A 20,670-nucleotide genomic window follows, 5' to 3' on the forward strand; every position below is an offset into this window, starting at 1 on the left:
GTAGGTGGCTGTAAAGCAGCAGTCCAGCTTGCATAAAGACTATTAGTAAAGAGTTAAAAATAATGGGGTACAACGGAAATGCAGTGTGGCTAGGGCCTCCCGTCGGGTAGACCGTTCACCTGGTGCAAGTGTTTCGAGTTGACGCCCCTTTGGCGACTTGCGTGTCGATGGGGGTAAAACGATGATGAGAAGGACAACACAACACCCAGTCCCTAAGCGGAGAAAATCTCCGACCCAGCCGGGAATCGAAACCAGGCCGTCAGGCATGACATTCCGTCGCGCTGACCACACAGCTACCGGGGGCGGACGTGAGCTGCAATGATCAAGCGGCTCCTCAAATGGCGCTTTAGGTGGTGTAAAGAGCCACGCTACAGGGCAGTGGATGACGAAACGGGTGATTTGGAGCGATGAATCACGCTATATCCTATGTCAGTTCAGTGGAAGGGTCTGGATTTGGCGATTACCTGGACAGCCGTCATGTGTAGTGCCAACAGTTCAAAGTAAAGTATGTAGGAGTTGGTGTTCCGGTATTGGGATGTTTTTCGTGGTTGAGATGTGATCACTTATTTCGCTTAAAAGTGTTAAATGCAGAAGCATGTGAATGCATTTTGCAGCATTGTGTACTGCGAACAAATAGAGGAACAGATCTGAAATCTGACAATGCATGCCGGCCGGGGTGGCCGAGTGGTTCTAGGCGCTACAGTCTGGAACCGCGCGACCGCTACGGTCGCAGGTTCGAATCCTGCCTCCGGCATTGGTGTGTGTGATGTCCTTAGGTTAGTTAGGTTTAAGTAGTTCTAGGTTCTAGGGGACTGATGACCTCCGAAGTTAAGTCCCATAGCACTCAGATCCATTTTTCTGACAATGCATCTCTCCGTGAAGCAGCAGTTGTGAAGCAATGGTTTGCGGACAATAACATTCCTGAAATGCGCTGCCCTATCCATAGCACAGACATAATCACAGCGGACCACCTTTGAGATGAGTTAGAACGTGGACTTCGCTCTATTCTCCAGCGGCCTACATCACTAACTTCTCCGGTTCCGGCTCTTGAGGGAGAATGGGTGAAAAATGGTTCAAATGGCTCTGAGCACTATTGCGACTTAACTTCTGAGGTCATCAGTCGCGTAGAACTTAGAACTAATTAAACCTAACTATCCTAAGGACATGACACACATCCATGCCCGAGGTAGGATTCGAACCTGCGACCGTAGCGGTCGCTCGGCTCCAGACTGTAGCGCCCAGAACCGCACGGCCACTCCGGCCGGCCAGAATGGGTGATTTGGTGCGATGAATCACGCTACATCCTATGGCAGTTCAGTAGAAGGGTCTGGGAAATGGTAAAAGCTCAGGAGAAGACTCAGTCGATCCAGAGCTGTTTAACTTACCTAGTACCTCTGGGGAAATATGACCCCATACGCACATCGGAAATATTTATCTCCCTTGTTTCCAAAACTACACTACTGGCCTACACAGACACCTCACTGAAAGCGGCTCACTGAAAGCGTCCCCAGTACAGTTCAAGCCGAAATTCAGGACCAATTACTTGTATTTATGAGACCAGTTATACCTTCTGCTTGGGCTCTGCGGGAGCAGTATGTAGGCTAAAGGCTGTTGATAGTTCCCCACCTGTCGGTGTTCCTAGTGGAAGGTAGTACCGAATGCCGTACCGTATGCTGCACTACGGAGCGGAAGTACAGGGTTATTACAAATGATTGAAGCGATTTCACAGCTCTACAATAACTTTATTATTTGAGATATTTTCACAATGCTTTGCACACACATACAAAGACACAAAAAGTTCTTTTAGGCATTCACAAATGTTCGATATGTGCCCCTTTAGTGATTCGGCAGACATCAAGCCGATAATCAAGTTCCTCCCACACTCGGCGCAGCATGTCCCCATCAATGAGTTCGACAGCATCGTTGATGCGAGCTCGCAGTTCTGGCACGTTTCTTGGTAGAGGGGGTTTAAACACTGAATCTTTCACATAACCCCACAGAAAGAAATCGCATGGGGTGAAGTCGGGAGAGCGTGGAGGCCATGACATGAATTGCTGATCATGATCTCCACCACGACCGATCCATCGGTTTTCCAATCTCCTGTTTAAGAAATGCCGAACATCATGATGGAAGTGTGGTGGAGCACCATCCTGCTGAAAGATGAAGTCGGCGCTGTTGGTCTCCAGTCGTGACATGAGCCAATTTTCCAGCATGTCTAGATACACGTGTCCTGTAACGTTTTTGTCGCAGAAGAAAATGGAGCCGTAAACTTTAAACCGTGAGATTGCACAAAACACATTAACTTTTGGTGAATTGCGAATCTGCTGCACGAATGCGTGAGGATTCTCTACCGCCCAGATTCGCACATTGTGTCTGTTCACTTCACCATTAAGAAAAAACGTTGCTTCATCACTGAAAACAAATTTCGCACTGAACGCATCCTCTTCCATGAGCTGTTGCAACCGCGCCGAAAATTCAAAGCGTTTGACTTTGTCATCGGGTGTCAGGGCTTGTAGCAATTGTAAACGGTAAGGCTTCTGCTTTAGCCTTTTCCGTAAGATTTTCCAAACCGTCGGCTGTGGTACGTTTAGCTCCCTGCTTGCTTTATTCATCGACTTCCGCGAGCTACGCGTGAAACTTGCCCGCACGCGTTCAACCGTTTCTTCGCTCACTGCAGGCCGACCCGTTGATTTCCCCTTACAGAGGCATCCAGAAGCTTTAAACTGCGCATACCATCGCCGAATGGAGTTAGCAGTTGGTGGATCTTTGTTGAACTTCGTCCTGAAGTGTCGTTGCACTGTTATGACAGACTGATGTGAGTGCATTTCAAGCACGACATACGCTTTCTCGGCTCCCGTCGCCGTTTTGCCTCACTGCGCTCTCGAGCGCTCTGGCGGCAGAAACCTGAAGTGCGGCTTCAGCCGAACAAAACTTTATGAGTTTTTCTACGTATCTGTTGTGTGTCGTGACCATATGTCAATGAATGGAGCTACAGTGAATTTATGAAATCGCTTCAATCATTTGTAATAGCCCTGTACTTGACATTTAGATAGAGGTGGACCCGCTACGTGCCTTGTAGCTGACTGCGACGCTCGGACGACCCGAATCGTGCACAGCTCAAGGTTTTGCAGCGAAAGGCGGACAGCGAACGCTCCGTACGCACATTCCTCTCCGTGTGTCGAACCCCGCCGGCTGGTGCCGTGTTGACGGTTCAACAGCCGTCCGCCGTCTACCGCGCCGTTCTTCCAGGGGGCGTCGGCGCATGTTGGCGGTGGAGGCATCCAAGTCCAGCAGCACCACCTAGCGACCATGCCGGCCTCTCTTATGCCAGTCCGCTTGTTTAACGTGCCAAACAACACAACCTATGGTCTCAAACATGAGAGCCTCTTACAATCCAAATGTCAGGGGATGATTCAAGGGAAATCGTCTATAAGTATTAAACAAAATAAAAAAAAGTGGTAAAAGCTCAGGAGAAGACTCAGTCGATCTAGAGCTGCTTAACCTTCCTAGTACCACTGAGGTCAATATGACCCCATACGCACATCGGAAATATTTATCTCCCTTGTTTCCACAACTATTATTTTGAAAACATATGCCTTGCTCCCTCTTGCAAGGTGAACACGGCAAGTGCTATAACCCGATTTCCCAGAAACTTCGCTCAGTGGAAGAGGGGTCAAAGTAAGCGAACATGCGTCTCGCCTTATCCGTAGATACTCGTCCGTTTCCATGAGAACGACGGTCAAAGTTTTCGAGGTGCTGTATGTGCCTTTCAGTGAGTAATTAGTTCAGCCGACGCCGTGGCACAGTCGGCAACGGCGCAGCTTCACAGTCTTGCGCCACGAGTTCGAAATCCGATTATTATTTTTATTTTCGTTTTTCGTTTATCAATCCATAGTCTCAGAAGATTACTACACAAATGTTTCGACTGTATGCTGAAATAACGTCATCATTCGTCTGCTTATTGTATGTCTGTTGAATGAATTAAAAATTAAAGAAGAGAGAAAATTATCTAAAATTGTTTTAGGTGACATTTGTGTAGCGTATCTTGATTCATAACCAGCTGCAAGCGGCATATTTCGGTGAAGTGATCCGTTACGCGTGGTTTGGCGGTAAAATGTTGCCAACGAGTGAAATCATCAGCAATGTTAACACTTCTTTCCCGAATGTGATTCATGCGAAGAAATGTCGTTGTGACTCGCCTTCTCGCAATGCTCGTGGTATTGGAATTTCTATGATTCGAATGTTTCAACGATCGGTATCATCCTAGGGAATGCACCGAATCTCCCCGAAGAATAAACATATGAATAAAATGTAAGAATTTATATAAGAATTGATATCAGAATGAATTATAAGTGTTGTGGATTGGCAAGACAGCCAACCCACTATGAGAGGAAGCCGAAAGGCACGCGTTTTAGCTCACGCAGGCTGGCGTGAGGTCTGGAACAGGACAATGAAATGAGACAACAAAAAAACGTACGTAGCTGCTGGAATACTTAACTTTAATCCATAATTGGTGAACATCGCTCTTGACGGTACATGTTTTACAGCATCAACAGTAACTAGTAATAGCGCCTTGCTAGGTCGTAGCAAATGACGTAGCTGAAGGCTATGCTAACTATCGTCTCGGCAAATGAGAGCGTATTTTGTCAGTGAACCATTGCTAGCAAAGTCGGCTGTACAACTGGGGCGAGTGCTAGGAAGTCTCTCTAGACCTGTCGTGTGGCGGCGCTCGGTCTGCAATCACTGATAGTGGCGACACGCGGGTCCGACGTATACTAACGGACCGCGGCCGCTTTAAAGGCTACCACCTAGCAAGTGTGGTGTCTGGCGGTGACACCACAATAAGAATGTGAAAAATTAAACGATTCTTATCCCTAAAAATACCATACACACAGATATTATGTAATAAATCTATTATATTTATTGTGAAACCCGACTTCGATTTTACAATTAATTTAACGCTCTTGTACCTGCTAACTTGATAAGAAACATTCGTATAGATATGCGGACATGGACAGATGAAAAATAAATAAATAAATAAAACAATAATCGATTTCGAGCACTGGGATAAAAAACGACAAGCGGAAACACTACCCAGTGTTGCTGAAATAATTGCGCGCTAAAATGTACATACAGTACCCCCGAAAACACCGACCGTCGTTCTCACGGAAATGGTAGAATATCTACGGATACTCCGTGACGTGTACTCGCTTATTTTGACACCTCTTCCACTGAGCGAAGTTTCTGAGAAATCGGGTTATTGCCCTTGTCGTATTCTCATCGTGATTCAATTGTATCCAATAATGTTTCGTTCACTTTTAATATACAAAAAATTACAATTTATTGATCGTTTTTTGCATTCAGTACTACTGGGCTCAATTTTATCCAGTCTATATTTCTTTTTCTTTCTCGAGTTTAATAATTGTGAAAATAGAACGAAGACCGTTGTATCGAGTAACTGTATTGTATATTTTTATGTCAGTTCATTAAAATACTGCCAGTGTATCCCGTGTGAATTACTTTGGGGTCTACGTGTTCTCAGGTAGTCGGCGAAACAAAAATATACTGGTGGAAAGAAGGTTAAATGTGCTCGAAAGCCATTCACAGACAAATTCTGAAACTTCCTAAATGTTATCTGGCCAGGAGATACTACAACTATGATCTGAAATAACTGATTTGTCATTCGTCTCTTCAAACAATGATTTCTGAAAAATTGTGATAGCAACTTAGTAACAAGCTTGTTGAACTTGTCATGTAAAACTTCTGGCACTGTCATAAAAAATATATTGTACAAGCAGTATAAACCCATTATGGATGAGGAGCAAAATGGCTTTCGAGAAGCAAGATTATGCTGTAATGCCAACTTTTCCTTTACATAACTAAAAGATCAGTAATAATTTAATCTTGAAATTCTTATTGCCTCTGTCGGCTTCGAAATTACTTTTGACTAATTCAACAGAGATTGTTACCGATTCTGACAAATGACCACGTTCCCCACCTACTTATCGACAACATACGAGGGTTGGAACTTTAATACTGGCAACTATTTATTTACAGCTCATACAGAACAGTTATGTGTTTAAAAGTTTTACTGACCTTCAAAGTAGTCATCAGCATTGTGTATAACTCGTTGCCAGCGATGTGGAAGTCGTAGGATACTCTTAGCAGTGCCAGTTGTGTTGACAGTTCGAGCGGCGCGGTCTACTGCCCGACGAATTTGCAACAGTTCTGAAGCGAATGCCGTGAAGCGTTTCCCCCAGTTTAGAAATCGAATAGAACTCACGAGGGCTTAAGTCAGGGGAGTACAGGAGGTGGTACAGCACTCAGCAGTCCCATCAGTCAAACAAATCAGTAACAGATTGCACTGTAAGTGCTTGAGCATTGTTCTGCAAAATGATGGTCAGGTCCTGTAGAAGGTGTCATCACTTCTGTCTCTAAGCTGGTCGTAGGTTGTGGTCCAAAAATATATTTCAGTTTTATCACGATTTGGTATTATCTCACATATTGTATGTCAAGAAGGAGGGAAAATCGAATCATTTGGAACATTAGGTATAATTTCCGCCATATTATCAATTGGATTAATAGGATTTATTGTATAAACACACCATATATTTACAGTACGAATGGATGTTGATATACGGGCATACTTCACATCAGCAACAATAATTATTGCTATACCTATAGGTACTAAGGTGTTCAGATGACAACTTACATTATCTGGAACTAAATTCTAGTTTAACCCGCCGTTTCTATGAGCGCTAAGACTTATTTTCTTTTTCAGCATGGGTGGATTAAGAGGTCTAGTATTAGTAAACTCATCTGTTGATATTTTACCCCATCAAACTTACCTGTTCGTCTAAAATTGTGAGCCATATGTTTGTGACTATTACAGCGCCATCTATCACAAAGCGAAAAAAGTGGTCCAACTAAAACATTCATATTTCTTTACGTAATACACGAATATGTCATAAAAATGGGGGTTCTTATTTAAAAAAAAAAAAAAACGCAGTTGCTATCCGTTTGACCTATGGCAGTGCCATCTAGCGGGTCAACCATAGCGACATCTGGTTTCTCCCTTCAAGCTAGACAAGTTTCGTCTTTGTAGTTTTTTCGTTTAATGCTTATTTCGTGAGATATTTAGCCCGGTCACTATCAATGGACCACCCCAGGTCTCGAAATGTTGTTGACCGATTTTTACACGGGGCTCTGATGAACGTTCGGACCGACATAGGTTGTATATTTTTGTAATACATAACATATATAAATATATATGTTATATATTAGGGGGAAACGTTGTTACCAAAAACCTAGAAAAGATCTTGCGGAGTTATTGCATTTTTTATACGATTCCCTACTGAATATTCATACGGAATGGACATAGATAGTGGGGAGGGAAACATCGACCGAGAGAGGAAGGGAGGAGGCTATTTACAGAGAGATGGTGGGAGGAGGAGATGTACGGAGGTACTGAGCATTCAGACGGAAATGGACATGGAGAGGAAAGAGAGGGAGATGCACAAGGAGAGGAGGGTAGGAGGTTATTCACAGAGAGTTTGGGGTGGGGGGGGGGGGCTGGAAGATTTACGGAGCGAGAGAGGGGAAGAGGGGGGAGGCAACGAATTTAGGATGCATATGCGCTTCCCATACATATATAGCAACTTGAAGAATTGTCGGGTTCGTTAGTTCTGGATATACACTGAAGTGCCAAAGAAACTGGTGTAGGCATGTGTATTCAAATACAGAGTTTCGTAAACAGGCAGAATACGGCGCTGCGATCGGCAACGTCTACTTAAGACAAAAAATGTCTGGCACAGTTCTTAGGTCGGTTACTGCTGCTATAACGGCAGGTTATCAGGATTTAATTGAGTTTGAACGTCCACGCAACAGCAATCTCCGAGGTATTGACGAAATGGGGATTTTCCCGTACGTCCATTTCACGAGAGAAACGTATCAGGAATCCGGCAAAACATCAAATCTCCGACATCGCTGCGGCTGGAAAAATATCCTGCAAGAACGGGACCAACAACTACTGAAGACAATCGTTCAGTGTGAGAAGTGCCTCCCGCCGGAGGTTCGAGTTCCCCCTCGGACATGGGCGTGTCTGTGTGTTGTTCTTCGCATAAGTTAGTTTAAGTAATAAGTAAGTCTAGGGACCGATGACCTCAGCAGTTAGGTCCCTTAGGAATTCACACACATTTGTGTCAGAAGTGCAACGCTTCCGCAAACTGCTGCATATTTCAGTGCTGGGCTATCAACAAGTGTCGGCGTGCGAACCATTCAACGAAACATCATCGATGCAGGCTTTCGGAGACGAAGGCCCACTCGTGTACCCTTGATGACTGCACGACACAAAGCTTTACTCCTCGCCTGGGCCCGTCAACACCGACATTGGACAGTTGTTGACTGGAAACATGTTGCCTTGTCAGACGAGTCTGGCTTCAATTTGTATCGAGTGGATGGACGTGTACGGGTATGGAGACAACCTCATGAAACCATGGGCCCTGAATGTCAGTAGGGGACTGTTCATGCTGGTGGGGGATCTGTAATGGTGTGGAGCGCGTGTAGTTGGAGTGATATGGGACCCCTGATACATCTAGATGTAACTCTGACAGGTGACACGTACCTAAGCATCCTGTCTGATAACCTGTATCTATTAATGTTCATCTTGCATTCCGACGAACTTGGGCAATTCCAGCAGGACAATGTGATGCCCCACACTCCACAATTGCTACAGAGTGGCTCCAGGAACACTCTTCTGAGTCTAAACACTTCTGCTGGTCACCAAACTCCCCAGACGTAAACGTTACTGACCATATAGGACGCCTTGCAACGTGCTGTTCAGAAGAGACCTCCACCCCGTCATACTCCTATGGATTTACTGACAGTCGTATAGGATTCATGGTGTCAATTCCCTCCAGCACTACTTCAGAGATAAGGTGAGTCTATCAGGTCGTGTTGTGGCACTTCTGCGTCTTTGCGGGGGTCCTACACGATATTAGGCAGTTGTACCACTTTCTTTGGCTCTTCAGTGTACGAGTATTTGGGGTGACCTATCTTAACTGCCTCACCCTTATAGCAGACTCTTGGAGATAGGTTGTTATAAACATTTCTGTCCCTCTTACCATCAGGATAACATCGTCTTATTCAATACTAAACCTGTATAAGCTGGCGGTTTACATGTTGAAACGTCCCCTTACTTAGAACAATTATACATGACTGTGCTTAAACTAACACACAATATTTTTAGCGCAACGCAATCTGACTTTCAATAATCCCTACAAAAGAATGGCCCTGACTAACATTAACCTATACGTTTCACAAATCGCTTACCTCACAAAAATCTTGGTTACTCGAACTACTGCAATACAAGGAGCGCCACTACTGCCAGCTAAATAAAAGATTCAAATTACGGAAGGCACTAACTACTGATAGGGATAGTTAGCAAATGAAAGATTTTTAATAGAGAACAAACAATGTATTTACCTTAATAGTGTTGCAAAATCATAATATATATAGCAGTTCATGTCGTCCAGTCTTACAAATTTCAAAACTCCGCAATTTCTTTCTCCATATCCACCACTGCTGGCGGCTCACCTCCAACTGCGCAACGCTACGCGCTGTTCACATCCAACTGCCCAACACTACAATGGCAGACAACAATGCAAACTAGCCACAGACTGCACACAGCACAGCCAGTGATTTTCATACAGAGCGCTACGTGACGTTGCCAATAAGAAAACATAAACAGCCTACTTACAATGTTTTGAAACAGAAAAAAAGAAGATTGGAAAAAGAACTTCACAACAAATTTGAGGCTCTCAGTAAACACGCGATGTGGTTCAAATGGTTCAAATGGCTCTGAGCACTATGGGACTCAACTGCTGAGGTTATTAGTCCCCTAGAACTTAGAACTAGTTAAACCTAACTAACCTAAGGACATCACAAACATCCATGCCCGAGGCAGGATTCGAACCTGCGACCGTAGCGGTCTTGCGGTTCCAGACTGCAGCGCCTTTAACCGCACGGCCACTTCGGCCGGCTGTGGTTTTAAGTATTCGGATAAACAGAAAAGGCAGGTCGGTAAAATTTATCCCAAAAATGGAATGTTAGGAAATGAACTGAGGCTAAATCGGTAATTTGTTGTTTCCGTTATCTGTATTTCCTTCTGTCTACACTGCGGCGAAAATGAGGTAGATCGTGAGGAAGAGCCCAGCCATCGCGTGATGAATCACTGTACCACTTATGTGGAACGACGCAAGGATACCTGTGGAAGATTGATATTCGAACCACGTTTCTGCCGACTATCAGGTGCGCATGTTAAATTGAAGAGTCCGACTGATACTACGGCAGGAATGCAACAGCTGACTCAGTGGGTTTGCTATGACAATGACGCAAAACATTGTCATACGATCACTTTAACTGACACACCAGGAATTTCTTTGGCTACTTGTCAATAGTGAATAAGAGCGATATCATACTGCTGGATTCGGAGGAACACCATTGTAAAGCGCTCTAGTCTGCAAAATTAAATTTTAGATCTTCATAGAGTTTTATGTAACTTTTTCTTACGCGTTTTACCTTTAAGCTTATTTTTCGGCTGAGGAGTCAGTCTTTATGAAAACATAAAAAACACAAAGTCTGCTGGTTTCTCTTCGCCGACATAGTTTTAAGTGCCACTTCTTACACCTCTTTCGGACATAACATGACATTATTGTTCTATGTAGAAGATATTGAGATCTGCTATACGAATACTAAGCTTTTGAATATGCAGATTAATTTCTGGAATCGGATACTGTAAATAAAAAATATATTTGCAGCTGACGACTAAATTATATTCTGAAATTTCTTGTTTCGTTTTCCATGTCGTCCTACGAACTAAATGTTTTCGGTGCCCCAACGTATGACAATTTCCCATCACAGGACCAGAAACATACTGCCATTAGATTAGTCATTCACAACGGACCTTCATAGCCAAGATCCATAAGCACACCATTTTATGACCGCTCGGTACAGATATGGTGGTGGAGGGAAGATTCAAAAAATGGTTCAGATGGCTCCGAGCACTATGGGACTTAACATCTGAGGTCATCAGTCCCCTAGAACTTAGAACTACTTAAACCTAATTAACCTAAGGACATCACACACATCCATGCCCGAGGCAGGATTCGAACCTGCGACCGCAGCAGTTGCGCGGTTCTGGACTGAAGGGCTTAGAGCCGCTCGGCCACAGCGGCCGGCTCACAGGGAAGGAGGAGAGGGGGTTAGAGAGAGGCATCTATTTTCATGGAAGGGTGAAGGTTGTAGAAAAGAACCCCACATGTTTGCGAAAGAAAGGGTGTAAAATGCAAACTTCAATAGCAAGAAAACTGTTTGCAAAAAAAAAAAAAAAAAAAAAAAAAAAAAGAGAAATACTTTAATAAATAATGTAAATTTAAGCGTTAGGGAATCTTTTCTTGAAGGTTGCTCTGTACCGAAGTTAAACGTGGACGATAAACAGTTCAGACAAGAAGGGAATAGGAGCTTTTGAAATGCAGGGCAACAGAAGAATGGCAATGGCGCCACTTGCTCACAAGAAGTGATTGATAGGATTCATCCTGAGATATTGAGGGAATCGTGAAATTGTTAAGTGAAGGAAGTTTCGGGCGGGCAGGGGGTGTAGAAATTGCAAAGGGAAACCAAGACTTGAATATAGTAATAGGTAAGGGATGTAGGCTGCCGTTGTTGAGATAAAGAAGCTTGCGCAGTACTAGCTTGGGAGAGCTGCATCAAACATGACAACAACCACCTTTAAAATGGCACTGAACACATCTCAATTGCAGTTAGGCTATTTACTACCGCCCACTGTGGCCGAGCGGTTCTAGGCGCTTCAGTCCGTAACCGCGGTGCTGCTACTATCAACAGGTTCGAATCCTGCCTCGGGCATGGGTGTGTGCGATGTCCTTAGATTAGTTAAGTTTAAGTAGTTCTAAATCTAGGGCACTGATGACCTCAGACGTTAAGTCCCATAATGCTTAGAGCCATTTGAATTTTTTTTGCTTTTTACTCAGGAAATTTATAATTACGTTAAAATGTGTCTTTACTTTATGTTAGCGATTTTTATCGGGTGTTTATAATGAAAGCGCAGCCACTGACGGTGATTCAGTGTGCGCTGTAATGAGCATATGGCAGTGAAACTTGCTAAATATGATAACACGTAAATGCGGAACCGATTCACGATGTAAAATAAATTAGTTCCAATTGAGGACACCGGATGCAAATCTGGCGCTACTCACTGTTTGTATGGCGGTACGACATCCACGATGTTATTTGACGAGCCGTAAAGCGAGTAAACAGCATTGCCATCAAGAAGAGAGATTGTGCGCTGTTACTGGAACGGTTTTATGTGAGATGCAGCAGTTACAGTGCTGCACTGAAAGTATCCCTGACTGAAAGCCGGAAGACTTAGGGGAGGAGCGACGTCACTGAATGCTTTGAAGGGGGTAGGACGTCAAACGGGCCGACCTGGAGCTGGAGAGACATCTCAGGACATTTTAATTTCCACTGTCTATACTTTTACAAATAAATTCATAAAACGTCGTTGGCATCACCAGGAAGGATTCAGGATTCACACTCAAAAGTGGAAATCCGAAAACATACAAAATAATTTTTTTTACGTGCGAAATTTCATCATTTTTTTCACTTAGTAATGGCTGCATTTGTTGCTATAGGTACAATTTTCTTCATAACTTGGAGAGATTCTTCGATGAATTTTGTACAGTATGCATACCATACTTACAGGTGTATGAAACTCTAGAATTTATTTAATTTATGTAAAAATGAATGAGCTGTTACATTTTAAACTTCATGTTTAGAAAAAAACACACATTTTATAGTTAATTACCTCAAGTTTTGCCACAGTTTTTAATAGATTCGGAAAATTCTAGAGTTTCATACACTTTTAAGTATGGTTTTTATGCTGTGCAAAATTCATCGAAGCATCTCTCTTACTTATGAAGCAAAGTGTACCTATAGCAACAAATGCTGCCATTAGTAAGTGAGAAAAATGATGAATTTTCACATGTAAAAAAATTATATTGTTATGTTTTCGAACTTTCACTACTAAGAGTGTGAATTCTGAATCCTTCCTGGTCATGCTGACAAAGTTTTATGAATTTATTTGTAAAAGTATAGACAGTGGAAATTAATATGTCCTGTGGTGCCTCTCCTGCTCCAAGTCGGCCCGTTTGACGTCCTACCCCCCCGTTGAAGAAGATGATAGTGAAGTACGAAAACATGGCTGGGCTTGCTTGGTTTGGTAGCCGGCGCAGGAAGGCGTCCTAATACCTGTGGAAGTCAGTGACCAGGTTGATGTTGCTTAGGCGTCCTAATACCTGTGGAAGTCAGTGACCAGGTTGATGTTGCTTAGGCGTCCTAATACCTGTGGAAGTCAGTGACCAGGTTGATGTTGCTTAGGCGTCCTAATACCTGTGGAAGTCAGTGACCAGGTTGATGTTGCTTAGGTGTACTAATACCTGTGGAAGTCAGTGACCAGGTTGATGTTGCTTAGGCGTCCTAATACCTGTGGAAGTCAGTGACCAGGTTGATGTTGCTTAGGCGTCCTAATACCTATGGAAGTCAGTGACCAGGTTGATGTTGCTTAGGCGTCCTAATACCTGTGGAAGTCAGTGACCAGGTTGATGTTGCTTAGGCGTACTAATACCTGTGGAAGTCAGTGACCAGGTTGATGTTGCTTAGGCGTCCTAATACCTGTGGAAGTCAGTGACCAGGTTGATGTTGCTTAGGCGTCGTAATACCTGTGGAAGTCAGTGACCAGGTTGACGTTGCTTAGGCGTCCTAATACCTGTGGAAGTCAGTGACCAGGTTGATGTTGCTTAGGCGTCCTAATACCTGTGGAAGTCAGTGACCAGGTTGATGTTGCTTAGGCGTCCTAATACCTGTGGAAGTCAGTGACCAGGTTGATGTTGCTTAGGCGTACTAATACCTGTGGAAGTCAGTGACCAGGTTGATGTTGCTTAGGCGTCCTAATACCTGTGGAAGTCAGTGACCAGGTTGATGTTGCTTAGGCGTCCTAATACCTATGGAAGTCAGTGACCAGGTTGATGTTGCTTAGGCGTCCTAATACCTGTGGAAGTCAGTGACCAGGTTGATGTTGCTTAGGCGTACTAATACCTGTGGAAGTCAGTGACCAGGTTGATGTTGCTTAGGCGTCCTAATACCTGTGGAAGTCAGTGACCAGGTTGATGTTGCTTAGGCGTCCTAATACCTATGGAAGTCAGTGACCAGGTTGATGTTGCTTAGGCGTCCTAATACCTGTGGAAGTCAGTGACCAGGTTGATGTTGCTTAGGCGTACTAATACCTGTGGAAGTCAGTGACCAGGTTGATGTTGCTTAGGCGTCCTAATACCTGTGGAAGTCAGTGACCAGGTTGATGTTGCTTAGGCGTCGTAATACCTGTGGAAGTCAGTGACCAGGTTGACGTTGCTTAGGCGTCCTAATACCTGTGGAAGTCAGTGACCAGGTTGATGTTGCTTAGGCGTCCTAATACCTGTGGAAGTCAGTGACCAGGTTGATGTTGCTTAGGCGTCCTAATGCCTGTGGAAGTCAGTGACCAGGTTGATGTTGCCGTGACTGACCATGCAGCACGTGCCTCGGGTAGCGCTAATGCTCGAGCAGTGTCACAAGAATTGGCTATTTCGTTATCAACAGTATGGAAAGTTTCGCGGTCTATATTACACTGGTAGCCGTAAAAGATCCAGAGGGTGTAGCAACTGAAACCTCATGATCCGTAGCAAAGTTCAGAATTTGCTGTTCAGTTTCTGGCATGGATCGAAGTTGATGAGATGTTGTCGGACAGTGTTCTATGAAGTGACGAGTTACATTCTGGACTACAGTGTGTAGTGAATACGCAAAGTTTGCGGTACTGTTAAACAGCGCGTTGTGCGCGAAGAACCATTGCACTCTCCATATATGACTGTGTGGTGTGGATTCACAAGCGCCTTTATTCTCGATCTGATCTTCTGTGAAGATAATACACCCAGAGACCCTGTCAGATTTATTTATTTAATCGCATGGCTAGGGCCCCCCGTTCGCCGGGTGTCGGTCTTTCAATTTGACGCCACTTCGGCGACCTGCAGTCGTTGAGGATGAGAGGATGATGGTGAGGACAGCACAACACCCAGTCCCTGGGCGGAGAAAATTCCCTGGCCCAGCCGGCAATCGAACCCGGGCCCAGAGGATTGACGCTGACCATTCAGCTACCGGGAGCGGGCCTGGCAGATGTACTGTGACGTTGTCGAGACCTCCACGTACAGCATGTGACTCCTGCTCTGGAATACCGCAGCTGTGTCGAAACCACTGTTTTCATGCAAAATGCACCAACACTTCATGTCGCTCGTGCAGTGAAAGATCTGCTTCATGCAGCCTTCCACTAACGTGTTATCTTCGGAAGTTTTCCAGATGCATGGCCTCCAAGATCACCTGATCTAAATCCACGCTACTTTCGGCACTGGCTATACCTAAAAGAACGCGTTTACCTTGGACACGTTCGGTCTCTTAACAGATATGAAGGCCAGTATACAGGAACACGTTGATGCGAGCAACTGTTGATCACGTCAGTGTTCATACTGAACGAATAGTGTAACCTGCAATTAACAATAAAATGTCCGCCCCGACAGCTGAGTGTTGCCGGCACGGTAGCTCAGCGTGTTCGGTCAGAGGGTTAGCTGCCCTCTGTAATAAAAAAAAACCAACTGAATTAACCGATCAAAGACGAACTTAAACGGGTGTTTTACGACGTCCGCCCCGAGCACATACAACGAAAAAAAGTGGTTAGCGTGACGGATTGTTGTCCTACGGGCCCGGGTTCGATTCCCGGCTGGGTCGGGTATTTTCTGCGCTCAGGGACTGGATGTTGTGCTGCCTTCATCATCATTTTATCCCCAAACGGCGCGCAGGTCGCCCAATATGGCGTCGAATGTAATAAGACCTGCACCAAGGCGGCCGGACCTGCTCCGCAAAGGGCCTTCCGACCAATGACACCAAACTCTCATTTCCATTTCCAATAATAAAATCGACACTATGCCTTTTTCGTTCGTAATTTTCTGACGATGTCTCGTTCCTACTCCTTTAGATATGGAAACATTTCTATACATCTTTCTTGCATTCACTGTGCCAGATTTGCACTTCGTGGCTAAAATTTGAACTTTTTTTTTCAGCCTAAATAGGCTCCCCATTAACGTATTATGTACCAAGTTTCGCTGCCATACGATAATTATACCCTACGGTAGATCTCTGTGAGTAGCCCCAAAAATGGTTCAAATGGCTCTGAGCATTATGGGACTTAACATCTGTGGTCATCAGTCCCCTAGAACTTAGAACTACTTAAACCTAACTAACCTAAGGGCATCACGCACATCCATGCCCGAGGCAGGATTCGAACCTGCGACCGTAGTGGTCGCTCGGTTCCAGACTGTAGCGCCTAGAACCGCACGGCCACTCCGGCCGGCTGCTATGGTAGAATGAAACGCCACTAACTGCATGTCTCATACACATTTTCCTCGCAGGTATCACCTTACAATGATTTTAATGACAGTTGGTGCTGTCAAAAGCTTGAGGTACACTCAAATTACCTTGTTTTCCGCGAAAGTTGGCTACGTCAAACTGGTCATAAAACGTCATATGCATTATCTTGTTTATCCGGCGTTCGTTCCTTGTTTTCTTACGCGTATTCTTGGTGTAGGTCTGTAAACACAACACTCTACACGTCTGATAAGAATATTCGCAGAAGCGATTTCTGGAAGAGCAACAGGTATGTGAAAAGTCACGGAAAAAGCTGCCTGTTTTTAAGAGCAGGCGTAGTTGCTGTACATCTATTAGTAAGAAGAATTAGGTTCGAACGACTACTCCAAAGAAAAGGATCCATCTCGGTTTTAAACCTGCGTTTGGTTCACTCAGCAGCCTCAATCGGTGATATTAAAAAATGCTGTCATGTTTTTCATCTGGCACTGTTCATTCTAATCATTTAAATGCATGCTGTAAATTTGTTGACCACTGAAGAAGGTTAATCGAACATTTATTCAAGATAATGACTGACATTTATAAAGCTACAAAACTAATGGTACGACTTCGCCAGTACGTCACATGGAAGTGCTTTTCTCACGTCGATCAGGCATCTAACTTCGTTGGTTTGTCACGAAACCAAAATACTCGTATATCAGAATGATATCTCACCTTGTCTTAAGGCGCGAGATTCGATCCCGCAACCATTCGGATTACGAACCCGAGCGCTTACCGATGCGCCACGACGCTGTAGAAAATTATCAATCGTAGAGAGTATTTCACCGTAATGGTTTCTTTTAACTGTCGATTTTCTCGACAACGGCTGAGAAGTGCATCTTGGTGCTTTGCCACATTACACCTCTGGCCATGAGCTTTTATTATGCGCAGTATGAATCGAATCTGAATTTCACAATTGGCGGCCTCCCCTTGTAAGACGCACTGGCCCCACCCAGGTCTTATGGTCTGGAGTGCGATAAGCTACGACTCTCGTTCACCTTTCGTGTGTCTTGAGGGGATGCTAAACAACACTTGGTATGGGCAGAATGTTGTTAGGCCCGTTCTTTTGTCGTTCTTTCAGAAGGAAGATTATATGTTATTCCGACAGGGTAAGACTCTCCTACACGCTTCCTGTGGAACTCAGCGCGCCCTGCAAGAAGGGCAGCAACTTCCCTGGCCAGCATGATCTTTGGACCTCTCTCCAACGGAGCGTGTGTGGGATATGATGAGACGAGGAGTGACTCGTCAAGCAACAACTCTTACAGAACTACATGAACAGTAGGTATGGCACAATGTATCCCAGGGTAGTATTCTCTATCTGTACGCTCGAGTGGATGCCAGAGTCAGCGTATGGATTGCCGGCCACTTACATTACTGGCCATTAAAATTGCTGCACTACGAAGATGACGTGCTATAGACGCGAAATTTAACCGACAGAAAGAAGATGCTGTGACATGCAAATGATTAGCTTTGCAGAGCATTCACACAAGGTTGGCGCCGCGTAGCGACACCAACAACGTGCTGACATGAGGAAAGTTTCCAACCGATCTCTCATACACAAACGGCAGTTGACCGGCGTTGCCTGGTGAAAAGTTGTTGTGTTGCCTCGTGTAAGGAGGAGAAATGCGTACCATCACGTTTCCGACTTTGATAAAGGTCGGATTGTAGCCTATCGCGATTGCGGTTTATTGGATCGCGACATTGCTGCTCGCGTTGGTCGAGATCCAATGACTGTTAGCAGAATATGGAATCGGTGGGTTCAGGACGGTAATATGGAACGCCGAGCTGGATCCCAACGGCTTTGTATCACTAGCAGTCGACATGACAGGCACCTTATCCACATGGTTGTAATGGATCGTGCAGCCACGTCTCGATCCTTGAGTCAACAGATGGGGACATTTGCAAGAAAACAACCATCTGCACGAACAGTTCGACGGCGTTTGCAGCAGCATGGACAATCAGCTCGGAGACCATGGCTGCAGTTACCCTTGACACTGCATCACAGACGGGAGCGCCTGCGATGGTGTACTCAACGACGAACCTGGGTGCACGAATGGCAAAACGTCATTTATTCGGATGAATCCAGGTTCTGTTTACAGCATCATGATGGTCGATCCGTGAATGGCAACATCGCGGTGAACGCACATTGGAAGCGTGTATTCGTCATCGCCATACTGGCGTATCACCCGGCGTAATTGTATGGGGTGCCATTGGTTACACGTCTCGGTCACCTCTTGTTCGCATTGACGGTGCTTTGAACAGTGGACGTTACATTTCAGATGTGTTACGACCCGTGGCTCTACGCCTCATTCGATGCCTGCGAAACCCTACATTTCAGCAGGATAATGCACGACCGCATGTTGCAGGTCCTGTACGGGCCTTTCTGGATACAGAAAATGTTCGACTGCTGCCCTGGCCAGCACATTCTCCAGATCTCTCACCAATTGAAACCGTCTGGTCAATGGTGGACGAGCAACTGGCTCGTTACAATACGCCAGTCACTACTCTTGATAAACTGTGGTATCGTGTTGAAGCTGCATGGGCAGCTGTACCTGTACACGCCATCCAAGCTCTGTTTGACTCAATGCCCAGGCGTATCAAGGCCACTATTACAGCCAGAGGTGGTTGTTCTGGGTACTGATTTCTCGGGATCGATGCACCCAAATTGCTTGAAAATGTAATCACACGTCAGTTCTAGTATAATATATTTGTCCAATGAATACCCGTTTATCGTCTGCATGTCTTCTTGGTGTAGCAACTTTAATGGCCAGTAGTGTAATAATATGTGTCCATACCTGGTACCTTAGAACCGTTTGTGCTATAGGTCTGTAAATGTCATCATTTCATGTACTCTATATGCACTGTTGCAGCAATAAACCTTGAGTGAACTAGGACCGAGCAGGATTAGCCGAGCGGTCTAGGGCGCTGCAGTCATGGACTGTGCGGCTGGTCGCGGCGGAGGTTCGAGTCCTCCCTCGGGCATGGGTGTGTGTGTTTGTCCTTAGGATAATATAGGTCAAGTAATGTGTAAGCTTAGGGACTGATGACCTTAGCAGTTAAGTCCCATAAGATTTCACACACATTTGACATTTTTTAACAATTGAACTGGAAACTTGTAAAAGAGTGAGCTAAATTTTTTTCTTACAGAGTATATACGCAAATACTGCTTAACATATTTAAGTCTTGATCTCCCTTTACAGTTTGTGCTCCCTCCCTCACCCCTAATCCACTTCGACGCATAGCATGATTATCATAATCATCATCACCATAATCATGACCATCATATCTAGCTTTGGTTTAGGAATCATTGCCTATTCCAGTTTGAGGTAGACTGCAACTGATTTTTTCACCTCTTCTTAGGGCAGGCAAATCTTTCTGTTGAGGTGTATATTTGTATATTTAGGTATTCTTTGATCTGACATCCTTTGAATACGTCCACCCATAATATAATTAGCTATTCCTTCATGTGTCAGGGTGTGTCATTATGTCATAAAGCTTTCTTCGTGACATCTTGATTAGTTATCTAATTTGTAAATTTAATCTTCAGCATTTCACTGTAGGACTTAATTTTAAACATTTCTGTTCATATCTGTATTGTTTATTGTTCACATTTCGCTCCCATATTTGTTTATACTTCAGAAAGGTACTTTCAGAAAAGTGTGGTATCACATATCGATACCACCCCCTGACGTATCAAGGTTGATAACAGAATGGCAAGTTTCCATTTGATGCCAACAGCAGTCGTGGGTCTGATGGACATAATGGTGAGCGTCCGTGAACCACATCTCCCGAGGCTCTGTACCAAGAGCAGCCTCTGCAGCTGCGTTATAGAACAGCTGTCGACAGCTACGTGTCTGATTGCACCTGGAGCCATTTCACCACATGATGCAACACAGACGCTCTCAAGTTGAACTCCAACACCACAGTTTTTGCTTAGTACAGTTAGACTCTTCCTTGTTGACTTTGTAATAGCTGGACTCTGGTTCTTACTGCATTATTCGCAATCAGTCTTTGTAATCCTGGAGAAATCTTCTGTTTGTGTGTTATGTTATTCGCTAAACATTTCTGCTGCTGTCCAGCTTTCCTACTATGACAGTTGCCGTACCACTGTACAGT

The 20,670-nt window shown here is 44.6% G+C and overlaps 1 non-coding gene across 1 annotated transcript; it reads left to right on the plus strand.

The window, feature by feature from the left end:
- The first annotated feature begins 670 nt into the window (after nucleotides 1–670).
- Trnas-gga lies at nucleotides 671–754 on the plus strand. Its single transcript is given in 2 exon segments — nucleotides 671–710; nucleotides 720–754. It is a non-coding gene; the product is annotated as a tRNA-Ser (tRNA).
- The last annotated feature ends 19,916 nt before the right edge of the window (nucleotides 755–20,670 follow it).

Source organism: Schistocerca piceifrons, chromosome 6 (genome assembly GCF_021461385.2).
Source record: "Schistocerca piceifrons isolate TAMUIC-IGC-003096 chromosome 6, iqSchPice1.1, whole genome shotgun sequence".
NCBI classification, from domain to species: domain Eukaryota; kingdom Metazoa; phylum Arthropoda; class Insecta; order Orthoptera; family Acrididae; genus Schistocerca; species Schistocerca piceifrons.